Here is a 16,228-nt window from a genome sequence, read left to right as displayed (position 1 = left end):
AACAGTTTTCAAAAGATTTTCTGTGGATTTTGCATCTTAGTATTTCAAAACCTGTTTCTGTGGTTGGAAATATTTTAACTGATAGATGTGGATTGATGTTTAAATATCGAATGTATAAATATGAATCTGTGGTGAATGGTGTATGAATATATATAACGGTTGGTTATTTGTATGTTCATTTGTTGTGGTTGTGCCTCGATGACTTCTTGTACTTGTGCAACGCCTTGCAAATACAGGGGAGACTCTGTCCGTGTGAACAGTGAATTTTCTGTATTTGTGGCGGATCTGGCATACTCTGGGGTTAGGTTTTCAAAAAAAAAAAATTCAGACGCTTTTCCGCTTTGTTTTAAACTGAAAAGGGACCCCGGGGCGTGACAGGTGATTTCAGAAAAAATGTATTGTTATTTTCTGTATTTCTCTGTTGGTTGGTTTTACTTACCTTCTTTTTCTTTTTTCTCCTTGGGTGTGTTTGTCATGAAACAGTGAGCATCATTCCATCAACGGCTACAAATGCTTGTTTGCCATAAATGGATTTTCTGGCCTTCGTTTCCGAAGGCATTTTCCGCCACTAGCTCTTGTATGACTGTTAATTTCGAGAGAACCATAATTTTCAGACGAATGTTTTAATACTGTTGTACGCTTAGTTGTCTGAATTCTTTGATTTTACTTGAAACTTTAAGCCCTTGTTAGTTTGTGCCTATGTTTTTGTTAGCTTCAAATTCCATCTTATTGAATGCGTTTGCTGAGTTTTTGCCATCTGTAAATACCTGCAGAATTTCTTTGGCAAAAAATGATAGAAAAAAGAATATTTAGTAGTAACTTTGTTTTTGCTTTTTCCCCTTTTTTTAAAAAAAAGGAAAGACAAGTTTACATCTGCAAAATTTCTTTGGCAAAAAAACGAAAGAAAAAAGAATATTTACCAGTAACTTTTTTTTGGCTTTTTCCTCTTTTTTTTGAAAGGAAAGACGAGTTTATATCTGCAGAATTTCTTTGGCAAAAAACAAAAGAAAAAAGTATTTACCAATAACTTTGTTTTTCGCTTTTCCCCCTTTTTTTCTTTAAAAAAAAGAAAGGAAAAGACAAGTTTACAAGTTAGTTGACAAAGTTACATTATAGAGAAGTCCATATGGTGCCACATTCAACCTCATAGAGTTTGAGGTTAAAAAAAAAGGAATAGAAAAGAAAAAAAAAGAAAAAAGAAAGAAAAGACAGCCAAGGAAGATTGGATATTGAGCTTATATAGTACTTGTTTTGTCTGGCTTCTGAAAAAGACAGTTTCTTTAATTGAGAAGTAACAGACAGGCATTCGGCAAACAAAAAGTGTGAAGCTTTTCGTATGACACAAGATATTTATGAAACACCTGCTTCTTCTGTAGTAGAAAGCAGTTTAGGATAACCCTTTCATAAAAAAAATTCCGTATAGTCAGTTTAGGATTATTTTGGAAAAAAATTCTGTATAGTCAATTTAGGATTATTTTAGATAAAAATTCTGTATAGTTCTTCTTTGAATGGCTCTTTTTGAACAACACTTTTGCAAAAGCTCTAAGTTGGAGCGTCTAGTTTTGGCGCTCCAAAGCTTAGTTTTGCTTCTCACCGCAGCAAAAGCTTGATATTTTTTGTTTGCAAATGCCTAGCTGTTGCTTCTTGGAGTTGCTGTGCAGTAGGCAATGCGCCAATCTGACAAGTGCATATATTTCTAGTCGGCTCACCATATGTACAAACGTAGTTCTTAATTGCCGCTAAATATTTTAACACAAGCTGATCACATTTTGTTGGCAATTGCAGTCGAAAGAGCCAAAAGTATTCGTACATGGGAACATAGAAGACAAGGGCATTGTCTCTTCAGATTGGTCAGGGTGCCCATAGAGATCAAAAGAAAGCATCATGTCTTTCCGAGGAGTCGCTANCCGATGTAACCCACCTCAAGTGCAATTTCCTGGCAGCGAACTCAGCCTCGGCCACCCGCGATGCTGCTGGATTCCTCAGGGACCACCTAGACCGGTCGCCGAGCTAAAACGACCAAAACATCACAAATCAGCCTAAGTTCACAGCAGCTGAAAGAGACCAAGTTTCGACCAAGCTAACCTCGTCCAAAAATTGCAAGTGAGGGCTCTGTGGAATCCTCTCGCAGTCTAGAATCCAATGAACCAAGTTTCGTCGCGATCCGACGCTCCTACGCGGAGAACGAGCCGAAATACTAACAGTCGACGGTAGATTCTGCGAAAACAGCACTTAAGCTCAAATCAACGATACCCGAAGTACTCGGAGCAATTGCGACCAAAATGCTCACCTCAACAGCGACAATCCTCGGCGCGATGTCCAGGACGGCGAAGACGCACCCTCGCCCGGCCTCTTCGCAATGCCCCGGCAACAAACGCTCGCTCGAACGGCTCGCGGCGCGACGTCGGCGAATCCCCGGCTCAACCGTACACCCAACCGGCCTAGAGTGAGAGAGAGAGAAGGGAGATGGTGAAAACTCTCTCTCTCAGCTTAATCCACAGTTAAATAGAGAGAGGAAAAGAGGGTGACATGAACGAGGTGGAATTTTACTGTTTTAGCCCTCTACCTACTCCCTTGTACCGGTACACGGGCTCCTGTACCGGTACAAGAGCCAACCCGAGAGCAGCTAAATCTGTGCGCGTAGCTTGTACCGGTACAGAAAACTCTTGTACCGGTACAGCAAGCATTCCCCGCGCTGGTTGTACCGGTACAACATAGTCTTGTACCGGTACAACAAGCAGGAAAATCTGCTGTTTTGCAGATTCCTTCGCTGAATGCTGCCCTCGCGTCGCACGGAGTCCGTTTTGCGTCTATTTGACGCCAACGCGACTCGGACTTGTCCCGACACTCTCCAGAGCTGTCGACAAGCCCCCACAGCCAGACACCAGGGTTCTCACATTTATTCTTCGCTTGATTTTTTTATTTATTTTTTGGGAATGATTCCTTGCTTATTTCCTTACTGCACTGAGGTTGGGGAAAGATCATGTAATATTCCTCTAATTTTACTTCAGAGTGATTCCAAATTAGTCTGAATGAATAAATTCATCACTACATGCTAGCATACAGATATAGTGAGATATACACAACGAAGCCACATTTCGATTGGTGATGTAAGGACTGAGATTTTTGACAGTGCTACTAAACTCTCTGTTGATGATGTTTATGTGTGTAATTTAATTACATAAGCACTCATCAAGTTTCGGGCGAAAATGNCTTTATGTAGAAAATTATCAAGTTCGTTGTATCTCTTTCTGAGAAGCCTGGTGGGTATGTTCGTAAACTCTACTTTATCCACCTGTTCTTTTCTATAAAAACTCATTGAAAATGTTATACCCATTTCAAGAAATAGTGTTAGAACATTGTTCAACGCTATGGCTCGACACAGAAATAGTCTACTTCCGTACCTGGATAGCTTACGTGACAAACGAACAACGGGAAGGAATCTAAGTGGGTTTATAAACTACAGTAGTAATAGTGAACTAACGGGATTTAAAAGTCTTAATTTAGGTTTTTGTAGAATTTGGTTAAGAGCTGCTCCTGGCCAACTATGTTAAAAGTGTATCGTAGCAGGATATCCCAGAACGTGTAATCATCTAGGATTTAATTGAACCTACAGAACCGATACTACTCGAAGTAAACTACGGGGTCTGTTACTGAGGAGTACTTCCTGGGTCAGTTACATCGGATTTTTTTTTTTGGGTAAGGTGTGGTTTACAAGGAGTTGTTAAAGACTTTGTTTATATATTCCTTGCCAATTTCGTAAAAGTTGTACCTGTTATTTAGAAAGGTAATTATCTCCGGAAGAGTAAATGACTAAATTGTTTTAATCGTTGAGGTAGCTCTATTAGGAACCATAAAGAGCCGAATAATTAGGTTGAAAATAGGTAGTAATCCTTAATATTGAAACTTATATATATATTTATTGGATATTTTCGTTGTTTTCTTTTATATCAATATTGTGAATACCTCGTGTATCTCGTAGGAGGACGTTCCTCACTGCAATATTTAGATCAGATCAAAAAGTTAAAAAAATTCGAGTGTTTCAATTTTTGGTTTACGTTTTGAATTAATTTCCTTTTTTTAATTATAAACAAGCTCCCGAAACGGTTTATCCAGTCAGCATAGGCCAAGAAAAAAGAGTAAGATTTTGAAACAAAAATGCGGCAAATGTGGGATTGAGTGAAGAGTAGGTAGTTTTTGAGATTATTAAGAAGAGTTTATGAAAATTTAAAATAAAAAAGAACGTGAAACAGTTTTCACTAGAACATATTTAACCTCCGTTTTATCAACTTAAAAATAAAAGAAACTTTAAAAACAGTAAATACTAAATTATATGAGTTTTATTTAAATTAAAGAAGTTTAATCCTTTTGAGGTTGTGCTTAGATCGGTGAAGTTAGCAACATGTAGAAATCGACTGAAATAGTTTATTAAATATGTTTTTATTGTTAAAGTGAATTTTAGGAAGAGTTTGTTACTATATATATATATATATAGACTTTTTTTTTATATTCCTTCATATACATGTTTTTGGGTAATTTTTTTGAGTTGTAACTCCTTTGATAAAAGTACTTGATGTACTTTAGTGTTATCACAGGAATCTTTTGATTGATTGAAATGTCAGCAGCACATAGATTAATCGTAGATCAAGTTGAATGAAATGCCAGTATCTCATTTGAATTGTTCGTAATTTAAATGAACTACGTTTATTTGTGGTCCTAGTTCGATCGAAGATGAAATCTTTAAAGTCTCCGGTTTTTAGTAATTTTTTAATGAAGTTTAACTTAGTACGTGAGTGGAACTCGTCGAGGCGGAGGTTTTGTGATTTGCTTAGCTGAACTAGTTCGATCAAGGAGTCTACAAGAAGCGAACGGTCTACTACCTAGCGCAACGATAACGCTTATTAGTTAGTGTTGTTGGTTTTACTACTTTGTAACTTTGGGTGTAGTTTGTACCTTAGAGTGTTTTGGGATCTAGATCCTCGTAGCTCTTCACCCCCCCATGGTACGCTTCCGCGACCGCTCGAGCGCCTCCAGCTCCCGCGTCTTCCCCGTGATCTCCGCCAACTACACGCGAACGAAGCTCGTCTCTCCCCTGCCTACCGCCTCCTTCTTCGCATCAAACCTCTAGAATCGCGCTTTCGCCCTCTCCTCCCGTCTCTGCGGCGCCTCCACGCTGCAGTTCTCCCTAGTGGAGCCGTTTGTTAGGAAGGGTCATACCGGTAGCACACGCTCCAACTCTCGTATCAATCAATTAAGCCTAAGCCGTTTTTAAGCCATGCCCATATTAAGCCTATTTTAAGCAAAAGATTAAAAATTTAAGCAACTTTTTTTCCGATTTTTTGTCTAAGCGGTTAATAAGCCTATGCACTAAGTATGCCTATAATATGCAAGTGGTTAATTTTTAAGCCCTAGTTTTTAAGCCGATAATTTAATTTAAAAAGAGGAGAGTTCTAAATACGATAATCGTATTTATGAGTATAAAAAAATTCTTATATTCTTATTTTTCGATGTTTTAATTTGATTAATTCATTTTTTTTTATCATTTGATATAATACGGAGTTTTATTTCTTTATTAATTCGTTTATTCTCTAGTTCTATCAAGTATAAATTTACATTTTCGAAGGTTGAAAACGAAACTTCTTACTTTTGAGTTTATCATGGACCAGGGTTTCAATACAAAGTTTTTAATTCATCTTTGGGGTCACTCAGTTACCAGGTACTTTCTGGTGTTGTTTTAAAAGGAAAACGTTCAGAGCTGTTTCTAGTACTTTAACTAATCCATATTATGTTCTCAAGGACCAGGGTTTCAATTAATTCTAATAAATAAATCGTGATACAAACCCAGAAGAAACACGTATTGTCTCTTACCTGTGTAAGTTAAATTCGTGAGCTCCGCGGTAAACACATATTTTTTCATAGGTAGTCTACCTGATTTTCGAAGGTTGAAAACGAAACTTCTTACTTTTGAGTTTAGCATGGACCAAACATTTCTTGGTGGGCTAATGACTAGATAGCAACCTATCGCCTTCGCCGTCGCCTTCTCCTTCGCCTTCTCCTTCTCCGCTGCTCCTCCCAAAGCTAAAGACTTCTCACTTCTTGGGCTAGAAGCTAGAAGCTAAAGACTTCTCCTCCCGAAGGCTACCGCTAGCGGCTCGCCGGCCTTCCCTTCTCCCTCTGGCGGCGTCCCCAGCTACCGTCCCGGCGTCGGAAGGCACTTCTTTACCATTATCCTCTTATGAAGCTAAAAAACTGATAAAAGAATTGGGTCTTGGGTATAAGAAGATTCATGCTTGTAACAATGATTGCATGTTGTATTGGGGTGAAAGGGCGAATCAAGACTCTTGTCATGTATGTGGTTCTTCATGATGGGTCAAAAATAAAGATTGTGACACTAACTTTTTGAGTAAAAAGGATAATATGCTCAGTAAAGAAAAGGCAGTCAAGGTATTGCGCTATTTTCCTCTTATTCCACGATTAAAACAACTTTACATGTCATCAAAGATCGCTGCCTCTATGAGATGGCATATTGAGGGACGCACAAAAGATGGAAACTTACGACACCCAACAGATGGCTTAGTATGGAAATCATTTCTCTCGTTATCCAGATTTTGCTTTTGATCCTCGCAATGTTAGGCTCGGTCTCGTTAGCGATGGATTTAATTCATTTCGAACAATGAATTCCACTTATAACCACTTGTCCAATTCTGTTGATTCCATATATTACCACCATTGTTGTGCATAAAACGATCATTATTTATCTTATCTATAGTAATTCCTAGTGAAAAAGGTCCTGGTAATGATATTGATATTTATTTGCAACCTCTAATAGAAGAATGAAAACAGTTATGGGAAGGTGTTGAAGCTTTTAATGCTTTTAGCAAGCAAAATTTTAATTTGCGAGGAGCTCTTCTTTGGACGTTTAGCGATTTCCCAGCATATGCCAACCTATCTGGTTGGAGCACTAAAAGGCGCGTTGCTTGCCCTTGTTGTGGAAATTCAACTTATTCATGTTGGTTAAAGCATGGGGAAAAGTTTTGTTACATGGGTCATCGCCAATGGTTGGACAAACCATCTTTTTAGATTTCAAAAGAATCAATTTGATTGAACTATAGAGTTGCAATATGCCCCAGTTCCTCTATCGGGAGCTACTAGAAGGCATTAGCTTTGTGTATGGAAAAAAAATCAAAATCATTCTAAAAAGAGAGCAATCAACAACCCTATATATAAAAGAGTAGTGGAAGAGGAGGTGGATACTTAATATCTGTAACGCCCCAATAGTCCCTGATTTCGATTGGTTTATATGAGGCCTACACGCTTGTAAGGTATCGGACTTCTAAAATCATGAAGTTACGGTGTACATTTGGTTGGAAGACCATTTGAAAGGTTCCGGTGAAGTTCGGTGAAGTTCGGAAGCATTTGGGCGATTTGGTGCGTGTAGGCGCGGAAACGGAACCCGGAAGGCTATGTCGGGCCATGAGCTAAATCCGGCATTAGCGTGGATGAAAAGATGATGAAAACATGCTTGAAAACATGTTTGAAGAGTCTCGGTTCGATTTGAAACGAATCGGAGGTCAAACGAGCGAAAACGGGCGAAAACGGAGAAGAAACGGTGAAAAAGGCTGAAATTTGGCTAAGTCCTTGAGGCTGAGTACTGGACCTTCGGGGACCGGTCTCTCACCACAAGGACCGGTCTCTCAGGGACCGGTCTCTCACCGCAAGGACCGGTCCCCGAGCGCGAAAATGCCCATTTTGGGCTGTTGCGAGAAATGCATTGTTGAGGGGTTTTTATGCAATTTTGCACTAATGAGAGTGTATAGAGAGGGTTCTTTCTCTCTTTCTCTCATTTCCCTCACTCCAACACCACCTCTCTCTCTCTCTAAACGTGAAGAAGAAGAAGAAGAAGAAAGAGGAGAAGAGAAGAAAGGAGAAGAAGAAGAGGGAGGAGAAGAAGAGAAGCATCATCACCATCATCATCTTCTTCTTCCTCTCATCCTTGGAGCAACCTAGAGAGGTAAGCTTGATACCCTCTAATGGTAGATTTCTAGAGTTTGATCCTAATGCTTTAGAAATGGGTTTAGTAGCCTTCCTAGATGCTAATAAGATGGATTATGCTTAGATCCAAGGGTTTAATGGTGGATTTTTGCATAGTAGCAAATCTAGGGCTCAAAATGCTATTTTTGCAAATAGATGGGTTTGATCTAAATTGGTTGTATACAAACCTAATTGATAGGTCACTGAACGCGTTGGAAGCGACGGTTTGGCAATCCGTCGAGCCGCTACAAAGATATTGAGGATCGAAGCCGTTAAGGTACAGATTGCCGCAGCTCGCGGCGAAAGCTTCCAAAAATCATGGAAATGGAACCGTAGCATCGTGGTGTCGGGGAATAAACTCCAGAACAGACGGATCGCGGATAGGAGGTCATTTGGCAGTCGCGCTTGAGTTGGGTCGAGCCGTGCGGCGTGCGCCGCAGGAGGCCGATTGCGAGTGACGACGAGCAATCGGAACGCTATAAAAGGTGGGTGGTGTCCATCCCGAATCAATCGGGCTCCCTTTTATGTCTAAGTTTTTATATTGATCAAATTGCATATTGACATGTTGACATCTTGCATTATAGGGTGATAAATGATGGTTTGATTCTACACCTTGCATGTTCTTTGGTAGAATAATGTATTTGGCTTAGTACTTATATCTAGCATGCTTGAGGTTTATATATGTGATGTGGAACCCTATAATGAGATGACAAGTGAGGATGGGAATTTAGTAATGTATTGGCTATTGCATTGGAAACTTGTAAAGAACGAGTGGCATCTAGTTGATAGTAAACAAAAGAACGAGTGACATATGTGAGTCATAGTGTATATGAAACCTATGGACTATATGATGATTGTAACCCTAGAGGACAGGGTATCCTCGAGCTTAGAGGATTGGATCATGCTCACGGTCTGTTAAATCTTGTGATGGAAGCCCCACACAAGTAGTGCGCTCCGGATGTTGGTCACGCCAGGGATTGCCTATTTGGCCCCGCCAGACGGTCTCGGGTTCGTAGTGCGAGTTAATCCTCCCTACGTGTCGAGATGGCTAGTGAGCTGTAGGCGAGCCTCCGGATAAGCCATGAGATTAATGAACAAGTAAATGAGGTAAATGAACGAGTGAATAGCTTCACCTTTGGACATGATAACAGGTTAGTTGCTTACCTATTTCATTGGACATGCATTCATATACTTATGATTGGGCATAGTAGAGTAGTTTTACTTCTGTCATTTACCGCTTTCCTTATCTATCTATCTATCGATTATCTACTTGTGCCCAACTTGGACCTAGTGGGGAGATCGGCGGAGTCGGCGGCCGAACCCACTGGGAACTAAGGAAGTTAGTTCTCACCCCCATTTTACTACAGGGCCGAGCGCGAGTTCACACGGCGAGGATCGCGGTAAGGGCTTAGCGCCCTAGTTGCATTAGTCTACTTTCCTATTTCTGCATTAGAGTCACCTTTTATGCTTTGAGAGTAGATGATGTATAGGATGTGAGATATTCTGGAATGAATGTAAGCTAATGTTTATATTTTGGAAGTTCAATGTATAATCGAATTGTATTATAAAGGCTGAATGAATGTAATAGATAGATACTCTCTCTTTATCATTACTTGTATGTTCTATACTTGTATCTTGCTCTTGGTCGTTTTGCACTGATTGTGCTCTCATTGTAGTTATTGATTGTGTATGTATTCAAGTTATTTTCCTGGGAACTTGTTGTACACAATCTCGTTGTTAGCCTTGGGCGGACAGGGGAGGTGCTGTCCGTTCGGCGTCTGTTCGACGCGCCCGGGCCGAGCCAAATTGGTAGCGGTCGCGGGGCGTGACAACGCTAGTGATAATAACTGGGCTTAAGCATTTTGGGCCGGTGGTTTGGGCCCAACGAGTTATTATTGCTAGCGGGTCGGGTTGTTGCAATTGGTATCAGAGCCAAATACCAGCCGGAAGTGTGAGAGCTAAGTGCTATGAGGGACGAAGTACTACACCAACGGATTTGATGGGAGCCATCTCTTAAACCCGTAGGAGCTACCTCTAGAATCTCATATCGCCTGGTAATTCTGGTCCTGGTTTGTCTGCCTGTGATATGGTTTGGACCCGACGAGAACGTCATGGTCTAAACAGGGGGAGTTTGTAACGCCCCAATAGTCCCACATCGGATAGGATACTGATTTCGATTGGTTTATGTGAGGCCTACACGCTAGTGATAATAACTGGGCTTAAGCATTTTGGGCCGGTGGTTTGGGCCCAACGAGTTATTATTGTTAGCGGGTCGGGTTGTTGCAATTGGTATCAGAGCCGAATACCAGCCGAAAGTGTGAGAGCTAAGTGCTATGAGGGACAAAGTGCTACACCAACGGATTTGGTAGGAGCCACCTTTTGAACCCGTAGGAGCCACCTCTAGAATCGCACATCGCCTGGTAATTCTGATCCTGGTTTGTCTGTTTGTGATATGGTTTGGACCCGACGAGAACGTCAGGGTCTAAACAGGGGGAGCTTGTAACGCCCCAATAGTCCCACATCGGATAGGATACTGATTTCGATCGGTTGATATGAGGCCTACACGCTAGTGATAATAACTGGGCTTAAGCATTTTGGGCCGGTGGTTTGGCCCAACGAGTTATTGTTGTTAGCTGGTCGGGTCGTTATAATAGATTAAGCATAAAAATAAATAAATACACAAATTTTCGACTGGATAACTAATGCAACGACCCGACCCGCTAGCAATAATAACTCGTAGGCGACAGAATATTTCCCCAGTCTCTCTCGCTCGAGCTCTTCTCTCTCTCTCGATCTATCGCTCATATTGCTCTCTCTAGCTCGCAGGCGACAGAAACGATTGAGGTAAAAAAATGGGGGGAAAGAGTGAGGGGCCAGAAAATGGGAGTGAGGATAACACCATTTTTTTTTTTTTTTCCAAATGCAACTTAATATGAGCCTTTGGATCACTCAGTTGTAGGATGTACAACCCAATATGGGTTGTACCAGTAGCATAGCTCTTTCAACTTTCCACTGCAACAAAAGTATATACACTTTTCCCTTTGCACTTCCTGCTCGCTTTTAAGTTGTTGACCAAGTTTTCTTCATAGATTATATTTCAGAATCCTCATTGGCATCTTTTATTTTCAAATCAACATGGCAATAAATATTACTAGGATAAAACTTTATATAATCAATCATACTTTTACTTTTGTTACATTTCACTACATTCTCTTTTGGCTTACACTTTACAAGCCTTGAAAAGTTAACCCCGCCATGAATTTAGGGTTTCAGAGCGCTAAAACGATCGAGTTTTACAACAGTCAGAGACTAAATTAGAATTAGAATGCTGCACTAACAAGAATTAAAATAAAAGCACCTCAGTGCATTATCAGCTACACTCATCAACAACCCGGCGCACTTTACCCTTTTGTTAATAAAAATAATGGGTCGATCTGGCGCACTTTACCCTTTTGTTCATAAAAATAATGGGTCGATCACAATTTCAATCACTGAAGATTGACCCTCTCTTCACTTTCATCATCGTATTGTCAATTCTAACAATTTAATCCATGGAGTTTGTTCTGCATAAGAATTAAGTCATACCATCTACGATACTTGACTTTTAATTCTGAAATTTGCAACTCTAATGACCAAATGGAAATTGGGATCAAGTTTCAAATACTAAATTGTCAAAAATAAAATGAGGACAAAACTGAAATCAAACCAACCTTCGGAGAATAAATTATACAATTGAAACTTTAAGAACGAAGTTAAAATATAGGTCAAACTTTCGGGACAAATTTGCAATTAACCCCAAAAAAGTACCTTTGCAAGGGTATTTGCCGATAGCGGGGCAATGATCATAATGTCTGCCCATTTCCTCAGCTCAATGTGGAGTACTCCATCTCCTATCTTCTTCCAACTAGACCATTCATCATCATCAGTGAAAAGCATCACATTGCTTGGAAGTGCCATTTTATCTATGAAATGTAAGGCTGAATTGGTTGCCACTGCCCTAACTTTGGCCCACTCAGAAAAAATCCGACAAAGGCTCTTAAATTTGATCGCAGCCACACTCCCAGAAGCAGCGAGGAGGATCCAAGGTTTGGTGGATTCCTTATTTATCGTGCTTCCAGGTAAAATCTCTTGATTGGCCATCAATTCTTAGCTGGGACAGTTTTTCTTTGGCTGAAAATTGACAAATCAAGATAACAATAAGGTGTAGCTAACCACGGCTAGGAAACTTCCAATACACTAAATAAGAAAATGAGGATTACAGTGACCAAGAATGAGAATTGTTTATCTACACAAAACATTGTTATAGCTAAGTAATACATAATAGATAATTATCAATATCAAGTTTTAAGAGCAAAGCAGTTTCTCTAAACAAGTGATGACCGTCAAATTCCTACTAAGAATTTACTTACAAACATGCCTCCTATGCACACAGAAAGCAGAAAAGAATTATATTACCCATAAACCCGAGATTTAAGATACGCACTTAGTGAACAGTGCCTAAATAGTAACTAATATTTTCAATATCAGTATAATAACTAGTGGTTCGAAAACTTGGTTGCAGTTTAGGCCATCGCTATTGACAATTTACGCATTGATAAAAGGTCATCAAATATTTCACAATGATTCTGAAGAACAATAGAAATCTTAAGTACATAAACGATAACTGAGAAAGCTAACTTTCATAGCGCCATCTAACATAGAGAGAAAATCATTAAATATATAATAGATTCATAAAAGATAATAATTAATATATTAAAATTAAATCCTATGAGCTAATTACATTCAATTTTGATTGGCATTGTAAAACTAACCTTTCTTAGACCCAACCTAAACAATATTGAAGTCTTTCGGTTTAGAACATTTTCAAACCCGCATTTCCAATCAGCGCCAACTGAAACTAAAACAATTTCGTTCAAATTCGAATTTCGTAAGAAAACAAAAGGAATAATACAAGGTAGCAAGAGAAGCACAACATGTAGCTTGACACCAAGGAAATTTACAGCATAACTCATTTACTCGAGTTCATTCACATGATTGACAAGCTCATAGATCTTTAAGTTCACCAATATTTCAGTTACTCAACAAATACATTCCTTTGGTTATAGTCAACTTAATAGTCCCATTTTCCAAAATCTTTGTTACTAAACCAAAAAAAAATTGCTGCATTTTATTGTAGCTTTGACTAGTCAAAAGCCACTGAAAATAAATGGAATGCAAGTTATAGATATAATAATTTCACACGTCGATCACATATTGTCGGATGCATCAAATAAGTATCAAACAACTCTAAAAATTAGTCAAACACCTGGATACTCGAGGGGTACTTAAGGAGGGGTGCTTAGTTCTGGATGTATTCATTCTCAAGTAGGCTATATCCAAAAACTTGTTATTATTCTATACATTATCGCACAATGCATTTGGATGAAACTCCATCCTATGTTCACAGTCAATAAAAACTCTAGACGAATGTTGAAACGCTTCGTCTTGTAGCTTCATACACAAATCTCAATATCTTATTCTATTTTGAAAACTTTTTTCACAAGTACTAATAGCATATATTATAAAGAATACTTTTTTTTAACCATACTTTACATATATCTTGTTCTAATATTTTGCCGCATCAGAGTCGCATTCCATGCGACGTAGACTCTAAAGCATGACACAGAGCAGTCAAACAGTTCGGTTCCTCTCATGAAAAGCTGGTTAAAATATTATCCAACACCAAACAATGACTCCATTATCTTTCCTAATTTCTCACATCACCAACTTGTAGATCGTAGAGAAGCCCAACATTTCTGGCAACTTAAAAACAATCAAATTGATAGATAAATCGCAAGAAACAAAAAATAAAAAAAAAGCCTAAACTTCGTAGAGACAAAACCTCGATTGGCTTCGTCCCGACCTTTTTCAATGCTGTGAGAAATCTCAATTTAGTGATGAACTGTGACTACGAGAGAGAGATGGGGAGTACCTCGGATCAATAGAGGAGCAAGGGTTTTGGAGTTTCGATGCCCTAGAGAGAGAAAATGAGCTAAATGATGCGAGAGAGACCGAAAGAGACAGAAGGTTTGGTGGGGGTGTCGTTAGAGGAGAAGAAGGGGCGAGGAGGGAGGCGCGCGATTTTCGGGCCCTAGATTGAAGGGCGCTTCCGGCCCGCTTCACTCCCGAACCGGAAAAACTAAAAATTGGTGAACCCGAGATCTATAGAGGTATGTATGAACCAAATCGGGACTGTATATATTGATGAAGGGCTTTTTTTTTTCTTTTGTATTTGGCCTCCTCAAAAAAATTTTTTACAAATAACCTCATCAAATTTATAATTATAAATTTAGCCCTATCCCAGTCACACAGGCGCCACATCAGTACCACGCAAGCAGGAGGGTGTTAAGTTAAACACGGTGAATCATTCGCCGTGTTCAAACAATACATATATTTTGTCTAGACGCGAAGAATCATTCACCGTGTTTTGTACTAACATTAGAAAAGAGAAAATGGGGAATAAGAGGAATATAAATATGAAAAATATCGTGGAGTATGCTTTATTGATGTTGCTTGCACAAGAAACACACTGGGTATGCTTGCTGAATTAAAACCTATCTTATTTTTTTTTTTTTTTTTTAAGACTAAAATGCAAAAAACCCTCTTGAAAAGTTTTCCAATTTGAACGTTGCTCCCTGAAGAATTAATACCTATATTTAGATTTTTACCACCAAATCCTTGTTTGTGATAATTTTTTTCCTGAAAACTGTTAGAAACTATTTAAATATCAGAGTAAGTCTTGTGTGCTATTAGGAGCACGGAGGCCTCCGTACTCCTAAGCCGTTTCGATGATGGTGCTTCCGAATCGACGACCGACTCCATTAGACTTAATTTAGCATATTTGAAGTATCTAGAAAATAAATTTTGCGATTTTTTGATAACTTTTTCCTCTATTGACATGGTGTAGCATGCTACAGGCCAGCTGAGTTTTGTTGTTCGAAAGAATTTTCGGATGCAAATCATGTCTTATATCCATAATCTTTAAGTCAAGACGTGATCCGAGATTGTTTTTCGTGCTCCCATTGAAATTCAATATAGTTCCAATGATTATCACAAACGTTCTTCTCAACATGCATCAAATCAAGATTATGCCGAATAAGATTATGCTCCTAATATGGTTGATTAAAGAAGATGCTTCTTTTCTTCCACGCCTGTTGTACTACACCATGTGTTGCTAGCTTTTATGTTCCATCATCATTCTCAACCTCCTCAAGGTGATGAGCATCACCTATGAAATCATCTACATCCTCAAATAACATTGCTTGATATGCAACGACCCGACACGCTAGCAATAATAATTCGTTGGGCCCAAACCACCGGCCCAAAATGCTTAAGCCCAGTTATTATTACTAGCCTGTAGGCCATCGGGTCAAATCACAGATAGACAGACCAGCACCAAAATTACCAGGCGATATGAGATTCTAAAGGTGGCTCCTACGGATTCACGAGGTGGCTCCCACCAAATCCGTTGGTGTAGCACTTTGTCCCGCATAGCACTTAGCTCTCACACTTTCGGCTGGTATTCGGCTCTGATACCATTCTCTGTCACGCCCCAAATCCAAGGCGTAACAAATGCCGCATACCTGCTAAACTAGCAAATATGTAAGGCTACAGAATCAGACGGAAGCTAGCAAAAAGATGATTACCAATTTTTTTCACTAAATCCAAAGAATCATAAGATGAGAATAAGAAATTGAATTTCAACTAAAATCAAACAGAATTCCAACATCTATAAAAATAAAGCTTACTACGAATCACAAGAGATATTCAATCTACAAAATACCATAAGTGACAAAAGTGGGTACGAAGATATAATGAAACAAAATAGATAACAAACGATCATAGATAATTCGAAAATACTAAATGTAAAAACAAAAGGGACTAAAATCAAAACTAGCTACGTCTAAGGTTCGCTTAGTCTCAGCCCCACCCGGTAAATCAGTCTCGGTACCTGGGTAAGCAACCATACACCACATTAGTCGGATTAAGCATACAATACAAATAAACAATTTATTACAAAAATTATTTCAAACGACTAGTTTTTAATTTGCAAAATTTCAGAAAACAAGAATTATCAAATTTAAAATTCAGATCAGATTGAACCTATAACTTTACAAAATATTTCTCTTTAAGAAAATAACGAAATAAATATTAAGTC

General features: G+C 39.0%; 1 long non-coding RNA gene across 1 annotated transcript; it reads right to left on the bottom strand.

The window, feature by feature from the left end:
• Window positions 1–1,913: 1,913 nt before the first annotated feature.
• Window positions 1,914–2,427, bottom strand: LOC109704924. The gene is made up of 3 exons (XR_002214529.1): window positions 2,291–2,427; window positions 2,086–2,217; window positions 1,914–2,010 (listed from the first exon to the last, which is right to left on the bottom strand). It is a non-coding gene; the product is annotated as an uncharacterized LOC109704924 (long non-coding RNA).
• Between the last annotated feature and the right edge of the window lie 13,801 nt (window positions 2,428–16,228).

This window comes from Ananas comosus, unplaced genomic scaffold (genome assembly GCF_001540865.1).
Source record: "Ananas comosus cultivar F153 unplaced genomic scaffold, ASM154086v1, whole genome shotgun sequence".
NCBI classification, from domain to species: domain Eukaryota; kingdom Viridiplantae; phylum Streptophyta; class Magnoliopsida; order Poales; family Bromeliaceae; genus Ananas; species Ananas comosus.
The sequence above is the reverse complement of the archived record's forward strand: the minus strand, read 5'-3'. Positions and strand labels throughout refer to the sequence as shown.